Source organism: Canis lupus, chromosome 33 (genome assembly GCF_011100685.1).
Source record: "Canis lupus familiaris isolate Mischka breed German Shepherd chromosome 33, alternate assembly UU_Cfam_GSD_1.0, whole genome shotgun sequence".
In the NCBI taxonomy this organism is placed as follows: Eukaryota; Metazoa; Chordata; class Mammalia; order Carnivora; family Canidae; genus Canis; species Canis lupus.
Window position 1 is genome coordinate 3,270,865 of NC_049254.1, and position 17,098 is coordinate 3,287,962.

Consider the following 17,098-nt stretch of genomic DNA (forward strand, 5'->3'; position numbering starts at 1 on the left):
AGCACTGCAGGTGCAATCATGTTTGTTGGGGTTAAAATTTCCCTGTACTTTCCCATAATTAACTAGTAAGTAATTTAATACGATCAGGAAATTTAGTTCTCATTTTCAACTAACACCAATTAAGATAATTATATTGTACAGATAAATTCACTTTTTGCTTTTGATATGATGAATCACTCATTTCATTTTCATTTCTATTCTTGAATTGTTTGAGTCATGTCACTTTGTACTGTACAGATGTTTCTTCTTAGTTTCAGTTCAGTGGTGAATGAAGTGATTTAAGCAGTCCATCAAACATTGTGTTCCTGTCACACAGAGAGATTGCTGCACGGCAAAGTCATGAATTGTAGTTCTAAACTTTTTATATTTACAAACCATCAAAACTTCCGAATCGGTGTGGGAAATCATATTACTTTTTTTTCTCCTTTAATATTCCATCTCCTAAGGTTTGGTAAAACATAGAAATGGGATTCAAATGTTTGTATTCCACTTAGTTGTGACTATGATGTATGCCATCGGTTTGTGTCACTGTTGTTGTACCTTAAGATTGTAGGACTAAATGCTGGTGTTATTTAAAGTAAGCTAAATGCGGTAATTAAAAAAGGTTAAGATTACCACTGCCTTAAATAGTAGCAGGTACGCAAAATATACCACAGGCTGTAATTCAGAGAGCATCTTACAGGGGTGCTGGGTGGCTCAGCTGAGTAAGCCTCTGCTGATTTCCATGCAGGTCATGAGCTCAAGCCCCTCATTGGGGTGGAGTCTGCTTGAGATTCTCTTTCTCCTGCTTCCTCTGCCCTTTCCCCACTGCTGCACCTGCACACTTGCGCTCTCTCTCTCTCTCTTTCAAGAAATAAATGCTTAAAAAAAAAGGCACCTTACCAATATCATCTAAAATAACTGCAGTCTGGGGGCACCTGGGTGGCTCAGTGGGTTAAGCCTTGTGTGCCTTCAGCTCAGGTCATGATCCAAGAGTCCCAGGATGGAGCCCCCATCAGGCTCCCTGCTCAGGGAGGAGTCTGCTTCTCCCTCTGCCCCTCAACAATCTCGTGCTCTCTGTGTCGCTGCTTCCCAAATACATAAATAACATCAAATAAATAAATAAATAAATAAATAAATAAATAAATAAATAAATAAAATAACTTCAGTTTTAAAAATCTATCAGCTCTCTCCCATATGTAACAAATAATTTCAGATAGAAAATAAACCTATTAGAAGTTATTTGAAGAGTTATTTCTAGAAGTTGTTCTAGATATCAGAGGATACAGTTCATACAGTTTACAATGAAATTACACTGAACAGAATTCTTTCAGGTGTAGTTTCCAATAAGTGTGCTATAGATCTACTAAAATAATTCCTGTACTGCTCTAGTCATTCTGCAAGTCTCACAACATTGTCTAAAATCTGGTTTTATATGTTTTTTTTAATCAATGTGACTTTATTTTTTCCATTTTCATATTGAGTGTTCACAATGTGCTAATGGTAAGGTACTGGAATATCATTGTAATCTGATTAAAGGTGAGAATAATTATTTAACTATTTGCTATTTAATAGTTACTTAATGAATAGTTATTTAAGGGGTATAAATGGGAAACCAAATATCCTTGAAGTCTAAGATAAAAATCTAAGATCCTCACTATTCTCAGCCTGGTCTGGTGGAAACATCACTGAGAAGTCCTAAATCTAACCATAAACTAGTACAGAAGTGAGTAAGAAATCTCAACTTTAGGATTTCTGTATCTTGGTCTTTATTTATTTATTTTTTTATTCATTTATTTGTTAAAGATTTTATTTATTTGAGAGAGAGTGAGCACAAGCGGGGTGGGGTAGGAAGGGAGAAGCAGCTCCTCGCTGAGGAACCCAGTGCGACTGGGGGCTCCATCCCAGGACCCCAGGACCCCAGGACCCTGAGACCACGACCTGACTCAAAGTCAGATGCTTAACCGACCGAGCCACCCAGGCACCCCTCTGCATCTTGATCTTTAAAATAAAGTGGCCCGGCTAGAAGAAACACGAAATCCCCTTACATGTAAATCCTCAACGTTTTTCTTTGTGAAAACAAAAGAATTTGATCAGTCACTTGCTGAAGAGTAATTATCATTTTTGTTAGGTTAATAACATTTAGTTTAAAATATGTTCCTGGGATCCCCGGGTGGCTTAGCGGTTTAGCGCCGCCTTTGGCCCAGGGCGTGATCCTGGAGACCTGGGGTCGAGTCCCACCTTGGGCTCCCTGCATGGAGCCTGCCTCTCCCTCTGCCTGGGTCTCTGCCCACCCCCCACCCCGTGCCTCTCATGAATAAATAAATAAAATCTTTAAAAAAATAAAATGTTTCTGGATTCATACACCTTTATATAATTATAGTCTGTTAAAAGAACTCAAAGTAACAATACCCTTAATTTTGAATACCAAATTTCCCATGAAGTTGTATCCAAAATAGCAAAATTTTAAATCACAAAGGAAAACATAAATACTTTGGGTTAGCTGTTATAATCTGCTTCTGCATATTCTGACTACATTTATTTGAGGAAGAGTCATGCTATACTTATACATGATATATAATTGATTTTCCAAGTGATATGCTACTCACACAAAATAATATGGCAAAAGAGTAAGAGTTGTGGTATGTTGGAAAGACCAATGGAGATTGAATAGAAAGATAATTTAAATGCAGATTGTGACAATTATATCAAATAACATGTATAATTTTCCTGGAACCAAGTCCTAGCTTTTCAGCCAAAAAAAGTGAATAACTGATATTTCATCTATTGATATAGTGAGGATTCAATCAGCTAATATTGACTAAATAAATTTTAAATAGTAAATCACGATAGAAATTTAAAATATATTTTCTCCTTGAGGAAATTTATTTATTCAGATTCTAAATAATGTCTGCTTTCCAGAAATATAGCTATTTCCCCATTTAAAACATGTACATCTGAAAACATTTATTATAAATATTGGCCAATGCTCTGCTATAGCTTATCTTTATTTATTTTCATTTTGCTATCACTTGCCATCACTTGCTTTAGAACAATAGATATTAGCTTTAAATTGGCTTGATTTTATTTTCATTTAAATCTTGAGCTGGTGACTATTTACATTACAAATTAATTAGGGTATTAGAAAGATATGTCTTATGATGATCTTTGATTAAAATAAAAGCCTGTGTAATAATTCCCTTTTACAGATGAATGAAAATTAGGAATTTCTTTTTCTCCAAAGGTTCGTTGAATAAAGGTGGGTGTTTCAACAGGCAAAACTGTGTTTGGGCATGATCCTCAAGTGTCCTCTGTTAGCCTGACCTCAATTTCTTCTTTTGGCCTTCAGTTTTCCCTTCATGTGGACCACTTTGGTAAAGTTCTTTGATCTCTTTCATGAGGTCTCTTTCAGCCCAGCAGTTCTCAGTGTTTACATTATGTCTAGGTTATGTTTGTCTTGGATACAGAGGAAGTCTTCTGTATTTGCTTCCCTATGCTGTGGTTCACAGAACCCAACGAGGCTAAGATCATCTCCTTCCACCTGCATGTAAAGGAATCATCCTGTTACCAAAGATGCAGAAACTCCGAAACTCCATGTGGCTCCTCAAGATCCTGTACTAACACCACAGAATCATTTCTTGCTGGAATCTTGCACCTTTGTAAACATACCCAGAAGGCCCTCTGCTTTCCAATCCTTCAAAGCTCTCTGGAGATGAGGTCACCGCTTCCCTTTAGGATTTAACACCTTGGAATAGCAGACATAGGCCCCATTGACGTGGAACAGTGGACTTTCTACCCACCTTGCTTTCCTTATGAGCCTGCTTTCTCCTTCCCACCTATGCAGTCTGTCTAGCGTCTGGAGCTCCCACACATGGAAAGGCCTTAGTCAAAGGAAATGTCACACGGGTTAGGTCAGCTTCTCTAGATGCAAAGCCTGGGATCGCCATTTATTTTTTCCATCTACACAATTGATTGTCTTAAGGAGGTGCCCTGAGAGGGATAAGGTGAGGTGAGATGGTGGGGGGCGGGGGGGGGGGTGATGCTAAGCAAACAAGCATGTGTCTCCTCTGAAGAGGAGCTTCAGTCTAATACCATGAAGAGGCTCTAGAACAAAAATTATGTGACAGTTTATCCTACATTAAGGCCAGGTCATTTGCTGAGGTCTAGGGTGAGAGCAACGTTGGTTCCATCTGTCGGAGGAGAAGAGTGTCAAGGCTCCCAAGAAAGCACAGCTAGCTGTTAGCAACCAAACTATATAGCAGGCTGGGAAGTGGCATGCAGCCACTCTTAAAGGGGCCATGGGCAACCTCTCCAGCATAGTTGATTATTATCTACATTTTTACCTGAGTTCCCCCAAAGAAAGACCCTTAAGGTACGGAGGTAGGTACAGAAAATGTATTTGGGAAGTGATCTCAGAAAATACTTATGACTGTTATCAGAAGGAATGGAAGCATGGGTAAGTACCCCCAGCAGTCCTTGAATTCCAGACAATCTTTTCACTGCCCTGATTATGCAGCAATAATCTTGGCATATGATGTAAATAATGTTCAGTTACATCTTCTAGGATAATAAATGCTTTCTTTGGATCCTGACCTATCAGCATGAGGAGCCCACAGTGAAGAGGGAGGTGTTACGGTGTTCCCCATACTGGAGACTTGTGTTTTCTGGTGAAATTAGTCTATGTCTCTATTCCCACAAGCTAGAAATTGCATAGATGAAAACCCGAATTCCCCAAATGGATTAGGAAAATGATGAAGACAAGGAGCATTTCTACTTCGACTTTTTGGTTGCCAAGATCTTGTATTTTAGTTACTGGGAACAAAGCAACAGCAGCAGTGTGAGTCGTTGTTGGTTGAACAGGGTACCCCGTCTCCACATCACATACTCGTCAAGGTAACACTTTTCCTGAGCCTTTAAAAGGTCACCTCATATCACATCCGGTCAGCAGCTGAGTGATATGAACAGAAAGAGTTGATCCTATGATCACGTGCTCTTCATTGTTTTGCAATTCCCTGGGTCTGAGGCTGTATTATGGTTGATCCTATTACCCTGAGTCCTCTGAGAGTGGTGCTGACACAGTCAATGTGGACAGTCAAGGGAAATTTATTTCCAGAATATGTGACAATCCCAGAAAATACAAATTATTACTCATCTCTCTTTCAAGAAAGAAAATCCAATAAAAAAAAATCCAGTGTAATCAACTTGCCACCATGTCTCCATGTCACTTGCCACCATGTTGATTCTCTTGAGAGATAGTAATATATTGAGGTTAAGGGTTCAGGGAAATAACCTCAAGAGGGGTCTGAGGATCACAGAACGCAAAGCAAAAGAATATGAACCAGAATGATATGTGTCACCTGGTCTCCACCTTCCAAGAGATCCACTGCCGCATTTTGGGTCTCTGGTACAAAACACTGAATCTAAGACTCCTCAAGAGATCTGGATACTCCCTTCCCCAGTGTTTGTTGCTCTGTTAGATGTCTGCATTACCCTTTCGGCAAAAGTTGGGGGAGGAAAAAATATGTGCGTATTTATATATGTGTGTGTACACATACTTGTCGCATGGCAGGTCTTAAGAGGACCAGATCTCTTCTTCAGCTGATGGCCTCTGAGATTGAGAACAAGGTCGGTGTTTAAGCAGAGGGTGGGGTTGTGATTTTTCCCTATTTTCACTTATTCTATTTCAGTTATATTAATAATACAAAGAATATATTAAATAATATATTTCCATTATTTGTTTAATTTTTATGGAGACAGTTTATCTACACAAAAATGAACTTATTTCTTATTTCTCAATGGCTTATAATTGGATTTCCTAAAACTACAGAATAATCCTTCTTTTTTCCCTCCTTTAATTATGTAGTTTGGTAGTTGAATACTGACACATTACTATGATACAGAATGCACTGAGTTCTGGCTACGTTCAGATTTAGTCAAGAATGGATATTGAATAAAATAAAGTACTTTTTTCTGATTATGATAATTACATGCTTTTCCACTTTGTTTTTTTAAGCTTATATTTATTTATGTTGTAAGTTTTTATTTAAATTCCCATTATAACAATGTAATATTAGTTTCAGACATACAATTTAGTGAATCAACACTTACATACAACACCCAATGCTCATCACAAACAACAGGTGTCCTCCTTAATCTCCATCACCTATTTAACCCATCCCTCCACTCTCCTCCCCCCTGGTGACCATCAGTTTGTTCTCTAGTTAAGAGTCTTTCTTGGTTTGCCTCTCTCTTTTCTTCCTCTATGATCATTTGTTTTATTGCTTGAATTCCACATACACAAGCACGTGAAAAGATGCTCAACATCACCCATCAACAGGGAAATATCAATCAAAACTACACTATCACCTCACAGCTATCAGAATGGCTTAAAATCAACAACACTAAAATCAACAGGTGTTGGCAAGGATGTGGAGAAAGGGGAACCTGCCTACACTGTTGGCGGGAAGGCAAACTGTTGCAGCCGCTCTGGAAAATAGTGTGGAGGGCTCTCAAGAAGTTAAAAATAGAGCTACCCTATGATCTAGCAATTGCATTACTAGGGATTTATCCAAAGAATGCTTTTCCACTTTAAATTTATTTATTTGCAATGTATTTGTTTTCAGATGGTTTCATTCTAGTGGGAGACTATTTTGATTTACATCATAAAAGCATTGCCCAACAGAATAAGTATAACCATATCAAAATTAATTTGGAATCAATTAATTTCTGTAAAGATTGACAAAGTCACACCTAACTGCAAAACCTCCCAAAGGTGTTTGAAAAATTGTCTCCTTCAAAAAAGGGAGAAATATATGACAAGTGAGAAATATTTTTAAGGGTACAAGCTTCCAGTTACAACATAAATAAGTTTTGGTGATATAATGTACACATGATGACTGTAGTTGATGATATTGGATGTTTGAAAGCTGCTAAGAGAGTATGTTATAAAAGTTCTCACCACACACAAAAATAATTGTAACTGTGTAAGATGTTGGATATGTTTCACTAACCTTACCTTATACCTTAAACTTATAAGATCTAAGATCTTATATGTCTGTTATATCTCAATAAAGCTGGAGGAAAAAAAGGAAACAAGATAGCCTAAAACTTTATATGAAATTATATGAAAGAATCACGCATTTGTAACACATGTCTGGAAGATTTCCTTTTGTGAATGATTAATTTTGTTGTACATCGGAGAAGATGGGAGACACCCCCCCCCCCCCCACCGGCCCCAGTTGGTAGGATGCTGAGGGCTGGAGAAGAGAAGGCTGAGTGGACCCAGCTTCCACTGGGTCCTAGGGTGACAACTGTATACGGAGTGGCGAGCCTTGAGGAAATGGAGAAAAGGATAGAAGTTTCCTTTAATCCTTACACCCTCTTTCCTTCATTCTAACAGACTCCTTTTGTTTTATAAAGGTCCATAGCTGAGAAAACATATTTGATTCTCACTGAGCCCACTGACCGAAAAAAAAGAAAGAAGAAAGAAAGAAAGAAAGAAAGAAAGAAAGAAGAAAGAAGAAAGAAAGAAAGAAAGAAAGAAAGAAAGAAAGAAAGAAAGAAAGAAAGAAAGAAAGAAATCTTTGCTATTACTAGATTGATGTCAACCTTGGAGACAAATCATTGCATTGTAAATGTCGCTGTTCCCTGTTAAGGTCACAAGAGGCCAGCATCTCCGATGTTATTTGTGTTGCTTGTCACTCCGCCCTCAGTAGAGATGTTAAAAGGAGACAAGGAGACCTGACACGTCTGGAAGCCAGGCCCCGGGGGGACCCTGGACCCTGTTCAGTCTCTAGCCCACAGCAGGCCGGAGATGGGCGACGCTAACCAGAAAACAAGGATGTATTTCAGAAAATGTTGGCAAGGACAAGCAACCAGAACTGCTCCTGGCAGGCTGTCCCTAATCTGAGAATGGCATATGCTGATGTCCGTTGGCCAGCTCCCACATGACAGATGTCTTTGGACCAGGTCAGACAAACAGAGCACGAAGCACACAATTTGTGCTCCCACTAGACCGGGCCTACACTGTCCCATGGAAGGCCTGCTCCCGCAGCAGCCCATTTGCCTACCCTGACCGTGGTGTCTACCCGTTTTCTTCACCTGTGCACGTTGTCATTGATTTTGTTTTCGTCTTGACAAACCCCCTCTTCCAGGATGAAACACTTCTACGTGCCTTTTAAAACTATTTATATGACTTTTAAAAATTGGTTTTGATGTAATTCCTTGTTTTCCTTTTTGTTCTTCTTTGTCTTTCCGTACTAGTATCTTCTTGAGGGCCCAGCATGGGGTGGGCACAGTGTCTGAGGACCGCAGGTAACAATAACACGGATCTTTTGTCTCTGCAGAGCTTAAAACCTGCTCTCTCCGAAAGGAAGGCCTCAGTTCATTCGGGTACAGCACAATCTCTCCGACACTGAGCCTGTTCAGAGATGCTCTGAGGACGCAGGAGAGGAGCCCCACCCTGTAGGCACTGGGAAGTTTTCCAGAATAAAATGACTTCTTCCAGGTCTGGGTGTCAACTAACATCAGCCAGGTGGATGTGGGAAAGAAGGGACCACAGACACAAATCATGGGGCCATGAGAAAGTTCCTCTCAACGGAGATTTTTCAGAAATGAGAGGAAAGCTAAGAAGTTATGTATTCCAGTGCCATTACTCGGTTTTATTATGCAAAATACATCAAAGATGTATGAACATGAACGGGACAGCGGAAAAAAATGTAAGAAGTTTTTTTCAGTAATCCAGAGAGAAATGGTGCTAAGCTAAAGTAGCCCAGGGGCAGAGGACGGTGGGAGGAGGTGGATTCCGGCCGAGGCCAGAGCGAGGGCCTTCGGGGGCGGGGCTCGGAGCAGGCGGGGCTCGGGGCAGGCGGGGCTCGGGGCAGGCGGGGCCTCGGGGCGGGGCCTCGGGGCGGGGCCACGGGGCGGGGCCTCAGGGGCGGGGCCGGGGCCGGGGCTAGGGGGCGGGGCTAGGGGGCGGGGCTCGGGGCGGGCGGGGCCTCGGGGGCGCAGGCAGCCGCGCCGCCACCACCACCGCTGGCTTCTCTGCGGGACACAGGCCGCCGGGCTCGGGTCGCGGCGCGTCTCGGCTCCTGCCGCGGGAGGATGAGGCCTCGCCACGGGAGCAGCAGCCGGCTGGGATCGCTCTGGCGGAGATCAGAGCCCAGCTGAGCCGGCTGCCCGTTCCGAGCCAGGACTGTAACAGCCGTTTTGCAACGTCGGCAGGTTTCTGGGCTCGAACTTTCAGATTTTATTGCAGGAGGTGGAGGCTGCGCGGGGCGGAGCTGAGAGCCCTGCGCGCTGCGGGGATCCCGGGCAACCGGGCGGACACGGAGCAGCCTGCGTCCTCGTGAGCCCCGGGGTCCCGGCGAGCCCCAGGGCCCCGGTGAAGCTCGGGGTCCCGGTGAAGCTCGGGGTCCCGGCGAGGCCCGGGGTCACGGCGAGCTCCGGGGTCACGGCGAGCTCCGGGGGTCACGGCGAGGCTCGGGGTTACGGCGAGCCCCGGGGTCAAGGCGAGGCCCGGGGTCACGGCGAGCTCCGGGGTCACGGTGAGCTCCGGGGTGACGGTGAGGCCCAGGGGTCACGACGAGGCTCCAGGGTCACGGCGAGCTCCGGGGGTCACGACGAGCCCGGGGATCACTGCGAGGCTCGGGGTCACGGCGAGCTCCGGGGTCACGGCGAGGCTCGGGGTCACGGTAAGGCCCGGGGTCACGGTGAGCTCCGCAGGTCACGGCGAGCTCCGGGGTCACGGTGAGACCCGGGGTCACGGCGAGGCTCGGGGTCACGGCGAGCTCCGGGGGTCACGGGGAGCCCCGGGCCCCGGGGAGCTCGCCTCGGGTTACGGGTGGTCGGGGTGGGTCCCGCGGCTCGCAGAGCTTTCCTGGCGTCTCCCCGCCCGCGGCTGGTGCCGGGACTCGCGCCCCGTGAGAGCGGGTGAGGGGTGAGAGCGGGACCCGCCGCGGGCGTAGCTTCGAGCGCGGAGCCCCCCCCCCCCCGCTCTTCGGGGGGAGCCGCCGCCCGCCCGCTCTTTTTAAGATTTTATCTATTAATTTGCGAGCGAGGGCACGAGGGGGCGCAAGGGAGGGCCCCTGCCCGGGCCCCGCCGGCCCCACCCGGCCCCACCCGGCCCCAACCCGAGCCACGTGCCGGGCCCGCACAGCGTCTACACTGCAGGGCGCGCGACTCCGGAACCGGCCCCCCGGGCGGCCCCGTGGGCGCGGGAGCCGCAGCCAAGAACCGGACCGGCCGCGGCGAGCCCCGGGCTGCGAGGGCGCAGTGCCGCGGAGGAGCCGCACCCGGAGCCCAGCCCCGCGCCTGCAGCCCGAGGTACCCGTGCAGACGCCTGGGCCGCGGGTTGCAAACCGCAGAGCGGCCGTCCTGCTCCTTCTCTTCCACCGACACCTCGCATGTGTGTAAGGAGCGGCTTAGTTCTACTGCGTACATCATCCGTTTTGCGATATATATATATTTTTTTGACCTTCTAAAATACCAGTAAAAGTCATCGGAAATTATTTCAAATAGCTTTATAGACTTTTTAAAAATGAACATATGGCATCTTTCTGTTGCAGGCATTACTTTCTGTTTTTTAGTCTCTTAAATCTTCTTTTCTTCTCATCTTTTTATTGCAGTATAATAAACATAACATGAAATTTACCGCGTTAACCGCCCTTCAGTGCACGGTGGCATCCAGCACAGTGATGCCCGCAGCCCCCAGCACCATCCATCCCCAGAACCCTTGTGAAGGGGACACTTTTTCCTCTTTTTTTTTTTTTTTTACATTTTTATTTATTTATGATAGTCACAGAGAGACAGAGAGGCAGAGACCCAGGCAGAGGGAGAAGCAGGCTCCATGCACCGGGAGCCCGACGTGGGATTCGATCCCGGGTCTCCAGGATCGCGCCCTGGGCCAAAGGCAGGCGCCAAACCGCTGCGCCACCCAGGGATCCCTCTTTTTCCTCATTAAACAATGACTCCCAACGTTCCCTCCTCCCAGCGCCTGAAAACCACCATTCCACTTTATGTCTCCTTAAATTTGACTCCTGTAAGTACTTTATAAAAGTGGAAAAGTACAGTATTTGTGTTTTACCGACTGGCTTATCTCACTTAACATAATGTTCTCAACTTTCATTCATGTTGTAGCATGTGGTAGAATTTTCTTTCTTTTTCAGATTGAATAACATTCCACTGTAGGTTTTTTACGACATTTTGCTTATCCATTCATTCTTCAATGGATACTTGGGCTGCCTTAAAAAAAAAAAAAAAAAAAAGAAAAGAAAAAAAGAAAGAAAGTATGACTTAAAAAAACCCTGTAGGCTTCTTGGTAAAAATCAAGATCGTCCTTTTATTTTCTGGAACTGCTTTTAGGCCTTTTATGCAAATAGCTTACTAAGGAGAAGAGTCTTCAAATTCATTTTTCAAGTGATTACAGTGTGTCATTAAGGGGTAAAATGACAGTTGAGGTCACCAATCCAGTTTCTATTACATATATCTAAGTCTTTCCTAAGAGAAAAATAATTTTATAAGCTGTTATAATTCTGTCCAGACCTAGTTATATAAGCTGATATCTCCACTTAAATGTCCAGGACGCTTATGGTCTTAACATGTCTTCGTTACAACCTCATTCCCAATCAACTGGCATTACCATTCACTCGTTGCATAGGACAAAACATCAGAGCAATCCTTCTGTACTTTATTTCCACGGCAATATTCATATGATTCTAAAATCCGTCTTGGGGCACCCGGGTTGGCTCAGTGGTTGAGCATCTGTCTTCGCCTCAGGTCGTGACCCCACGGTCCTGGGATCGAGTCCCACATCAGGCTCCCTGCATGGAGCCAGCTTCTCCCTCTGCCTGTGTCTCTGCCTCTCTCTGTGTATCTCTCATGAATGCATAAGTAAATAATCTTTAAAATAAAATAAAACGTGTCTTCTTTACCAAATTGTATGTTGGAAATATTAACCACAACTTCCTATGACTTATTTTCATATTTGTCTAGGCCACTATTTTTTTCACTGTCCTCTTTTTTCTGGACTAAATAATTGCAAAACTTCTGTCCAATCCCTATAGCATATTTTCCATATGAGAAGCATGAATAAATTGAAACACTAACTAACCTGCCTAAGATTGTGTGAAATCTAAACTCCTTATCAGGAAATCCTAGGCCTTGCACAAATATCCCCTGTTTACTATCCAACTATGCTCATCCCTGTGCCATATGCCTTGGCAGGTCTGCAGTAGTACGGATAGCTCCTCAAAGCAAGAAAACTTTCAGTAACCACAGTATGGATTAAGCAATGATCTTGAAATGCCAGGCTGAAGTTTCATTATCAGCTTCGTGTGAATCATCAGGCAATCTCTACGAAATGTTCCATTTATACCTGAACAGAAATGATGTGTTGGCGTGTTAACACAATTGTGTTCCATCTTTTTAATTCCTCATCCTTAGGGTTCTGTGGCTTTCACACCAAATGTCAACTTTGGCCAATTCAAATCCTAGCATTTCTTCAGTGATGTAGGATCATATATTGTATAGGGATCATATGTATTCAGTGGCTCTAGGGAAAGAGAAAAAGGAAAGCTTATTTTCCAGTGGGGGATGTATGAGGAAAGTACAGATGTCATAGGTAATCAGAAACTTGTGTCAAGCCTTTCTCTTCTTGAGTCAAATTCCCAAAGAGTCAAGGAGCAAAGATGAATAGAATGAGGGGGATTCTGGATTTTCATGGATTTTATTTATTGCTCCCTTTTTGGGGACATCTTCTAGAATCATGAGTTTCCCAAGATACAGACTATGGTAGCATATGCCAGAAACAAATTGGGTGATTGGGTAGACAAGACATCTGCAGAGACTGGAAGACTCAGGGGACTGTGCCTGTTTCTTGATCCATCAATGCAAACCATCCTCTCTTCTGGTGACATGGGTCACATAAATGTACTCCGTCTCCTTCCTTCTCCTGCTCATGTCACACAGAACAGAGTGATTAAATGTTCCTTGCACATCTTTATAGTAGAGTCCATGCTAGTTTCTCGTACTGTTTTGGTATGAACAATTTTTTTGACATCTTTTTCCTGCTCTAGCAACTTGCATTCATCCTCAGGGAAAGAAAGATACTTATCTACAATTTGAATATAATTATGGATTGAGAGAGTCTAAACCAAATATCAATTCAATATAAGTCTGTAGTTGTTAAGGGAAAGTGTGATAATCTCCAATTTTCTATCTTCTTAATGATATCCTACAGTTATATAACACTAGACACCTTGTAAAGAATGGACAGCATGGGGGAAAAATAACCCATAAAATCACAGGGCAAGAAAACAATGGTGGCATTGAAAACAATTGGATATTTTGAGATTTAATAGAGGTCAAACTAGAACCGATCTTTCTTGAAAGCACTATGCAGTGCAATCAGATGGAAGAAAACAAGTTTGCAAAAATCGCTACATATTTATATAAATCTAATTTTCTCTGCTTTTTCTGGTCAAAATAAAACAGACCTTCAGGCTCTTCATCTATCTTTTTAGTTTCATTTGTCTTTTCTAGCTCTGTCCCGTGTTTCTTTACTTTTTGATTCAATAAATTTTATGTATCCTAGAAAATGGTTTCATGTGAAATTTGGAAAGCTGATAGGAATTTTATGAAACTTTAAACTGAATACTTGCATTTTCAATTTGATAGAAATCTAATACTGACTTGTTTTAATTAGACTTTGATTGGTTTGCATTTTCAGAATATTCCATGGCTGAGGTCAGTGATGATAATGAAAATGTCAGTATTTGTTTGGGACCAATGAATCAATGGACAAAGAAAAGGTGCCACTTTTTCATGACAATATTAGTTAATGTATTGGTGATGGGTCAATGAGAGAGACACTACCCTGTAGCTTATTAAATGTATGATTTTGTTGAAGATTGATGACCCTATAGCTAGGGTTTTGTACTGCTCAATTAATAGCAATAGATTTATTGAATAGAGAACATTGTGCATTCTCCACATAACTTCTGAAACAAATTATTGTGAATAGAGTAATCAAAATGATATATTAGCAGTTTGAAGATGAATAAGATGTTACAGAGAACTAGATAAATTTATAGAAAAACTAGGAGTGTGTGTGTGTGTGTTTGTGTGTGCAATTGAGCTGCAGTAACAGAAGAGTATAAAGGAAGAGAGAAGTTCCTTTATTACAGCCTGCCTATAGACCTAAATTCTGTATTAAATGCTATCAAAATAACATGATCAACCACCCAAATCTTTTTTTGTTGTTGTTAGATTTTATTTATTTTTTTTCATGAGAGACACAGAAAGAGAGAGGCAGAGACACAGGCAGAGGGAGAAGCAGGCTCCATGCAAGGAACCCAACGTGGGACCTGATCCCGGGATCCAAGATCACGCCCTGGGGCTGAAGGCAGACGCTAAACTGCTGAGTCATTCGGGGATCCCTCAACCCCCCAAATCTTATCATCTTCAAATCAGAAGAGTCTTCCTCAAAACACAGCTTACTTGCTTGTTTGTTTTCTCTCATTCTTTTTTTTTTCTTTTTTTACAGTATAATGGGTTAATAGATAAAAGTTGAGTTTTATCAAAAGGTATTGAGTTAAAAGGATATTGAAAACAATGTGAATTTCTTTAGTTTGAAATTTATTTGAGCGATTATTACCATTTTATGTAATAAAATATTCAAGAACTGTATAGAATATAGGTTCATATTTACTGACAAAGTTCAAAGCAATAATTTTCCTTTGCAAAGCATGGTTAATAATAACTCGTTGCTGTTTTATCCAGGTTATAATCTGATTTTCTTCCATTTTCTACTCAGAAATTTGCTTTCTAAAAAGGTGTGCATATGAAATATGTAAATAATAGTCTAAATATGAATTTTTCTGAAATTGTAATCTCATTCAGTATGAATTGCATTCAAAAGTTTGTGTTTCACTTTCCTCCTCTACTAATACAATAGCAAGCAAGGTATGTTTTTTACTAAACTATGATTACTTCAAAATCTGTGCCCAGTTACCCCAGTGTACTTAGACAAGGTGCCACGTTATACTTACGCTATTCCATGTGTAAGTTGAAAGGCATTGGTCTGGTTGAAGAAAATAAAATCTGAGATCAATAGACAACTGAACGAGAAAAGTTTACTCGAGGACAGTAGTGTAAACATTTCTACATTTTATTCAATAATTCCAGCTTACCACTTTAACTTTTATTCTTAGGTAAAAGTAATTCATTATGATGTGAATATAGACAAAGTTCTTCACTCCTCATAAGTAAGATCAACAAACTATTTAACATCATTGTAACTTTCCTATCTGTGAGCAAAAACAAGAACATATTGATAGATCCTGTGGTATTTTTATTTAGGAAGAACAATTTTAAGGTCCCAAAATGAATTTTTGAACTATATATACACTATATCTCCCTATTATTTTTTTGTCTAAATTTCAACTGATCTAATTTGATTGCAGTGTGTTTCTTTTTAATTTTTTAGTGAGATAGTAGGAAGAAATTTAAATGAGGTTTTGTTTGTTTCTTTTACTTAATGTATATCTTTTTATTATCCTATATCATCCGTAGATTGGAAAGAGAATGTGGTTTAGGGTATAAGAGCACATTTCTAGAAGTAGGCTCTGTGCATGAATTCACTTCTCTGAAAAAAATAGTCACTTCAACTCTTATTTTAAAAGTGAATATGAGGGGATCCCTGGTGGCGCAGCGGTTTGGCGCCTGCCTTTGGCCCACGGCGCGATCCTGGAGACCAGGGATCGAATCCCACGTCAGGCTCCCAGCATGGAGCCTGCTTCTCCCTCTGCCTGTGTCTCTGCCTCTCTCTCTCTCCCTCTCTCTCTCTCTGTGACTATCATAAATAAATAAAAATTTAAAAAATGTAATTGGAATTATAAAAAAATAAAAAAATGAATATGATTGTAATGATGAACTGATATCTGAAAGCACTTACACCCTAACTGGGCACAAGAAAAGCACTAAGAACTGTCAGATCTTAGTGTTTGCCTCTGGATAAAATCCTGTTTGCCTCACACCAAGGCTCAGCATCCAGCAGAGCAGAGGAGGCCTTCACACTTCCATTGAATTTCTTCAGCATCAGGATCACATTCTCCTTCCGTTGTTAGGATGTCCAAGACCTCTGTTGTAACTGTAGTGAACCTGGTGTCAAAACTGTGACTAAGAATGTGCGTGTTGCTCAAAGGGCCTCACATTTTAAAACTATGAAGGAAAAAAAAAATCTATCCCTTGACAATAACTACTTTGTGTCTGCACAAAGCTACGCAATATTAGATGTATATTCACGCTTTGAAAAGCTAGTCTTCACTGTTCCATGACTAATAATCTCAATTATTGTGCATCTGAAATTATGCTGCATTTGCCAATTGATACTTCTTGGAGCTTAACCTTTTGAATTTGATGGAGGAAATCGCTCATCTGCCACCATGAGTTTGTTATGAAAATGATCAGGGCAAAAAATTGAGATGATTATTTTTACTGATGTATAGAGTGAACTTTAAAATATATACACCAGGAAATCTAAGGAAAGGTTTTATTCTGAGTTTGAGGATGCTAATCAATTGCTTAATTAATTTTAGTAGGTTAGAAGTTTCAATTTAATTTATAGATCTGGGGGAAGACTTTCATATAATATTAATACATGGTCCCCAAATAATCTGTATTTCAAAGACATTATCTCCACCTGTATTTTGCTTTTTTTCCTTCCTAACTTCCAAAGTATTAGTGACCCCTGATGTAAATTTTTATTTTCATAAGAGATTGATATTCAATTAATAAATAAGTAGGCATTTTTCCTTAGGTAAGATGTTATCTGACAGACAGAACTTCAAAACTTAGTAAGAATAGAAAAACAAAGTCTAGATAAAGGTAATTATAAATAGAGTTGATTGGGGAAAATAATATTGAGATATTTAGAAAATGGAAAATGTGATCTTTATCAGTGAAAAATTATTTTTAAGGTTTATATCCAACATTAAAATATGTGGTTTCTTTTCTTTTTTCTTTTTTTTTCTTTTCTTTCTTTTTTTTGTTTTTTTGTTTTTTTGTTTTTTTTTTTGCTTTAACAAGACATATGTAAAGCAATGGACTAGAGGGTGGAAAT

At 41.3% G+C, this 17,098-nt stretch overlaps 1 long non-coding RNA gene across 1 annotated transcript; it reads left to right on the plus strand.

The window, feature by feature from the left end:
• Positions 1 to 10,256: 10,256 nt before the first annotated feature.
• Positions 10,257 to 15,705, plus strand: LOC111093769. Its single transcript, XR_005383128.1, has 4 exons — positions 10,257 to 10,388; positions 10,775 to 11,017; positions 13,706 to 13,787; positions 14,245 to 15,705. It is a non-coding gene; the product is annotated as an uncharacterized LOC111093769 (long non-coding RNA).
• The last annotated feature ends 1,393 nt before the right edge of the window (positions 15,706 to 17,098 follow it).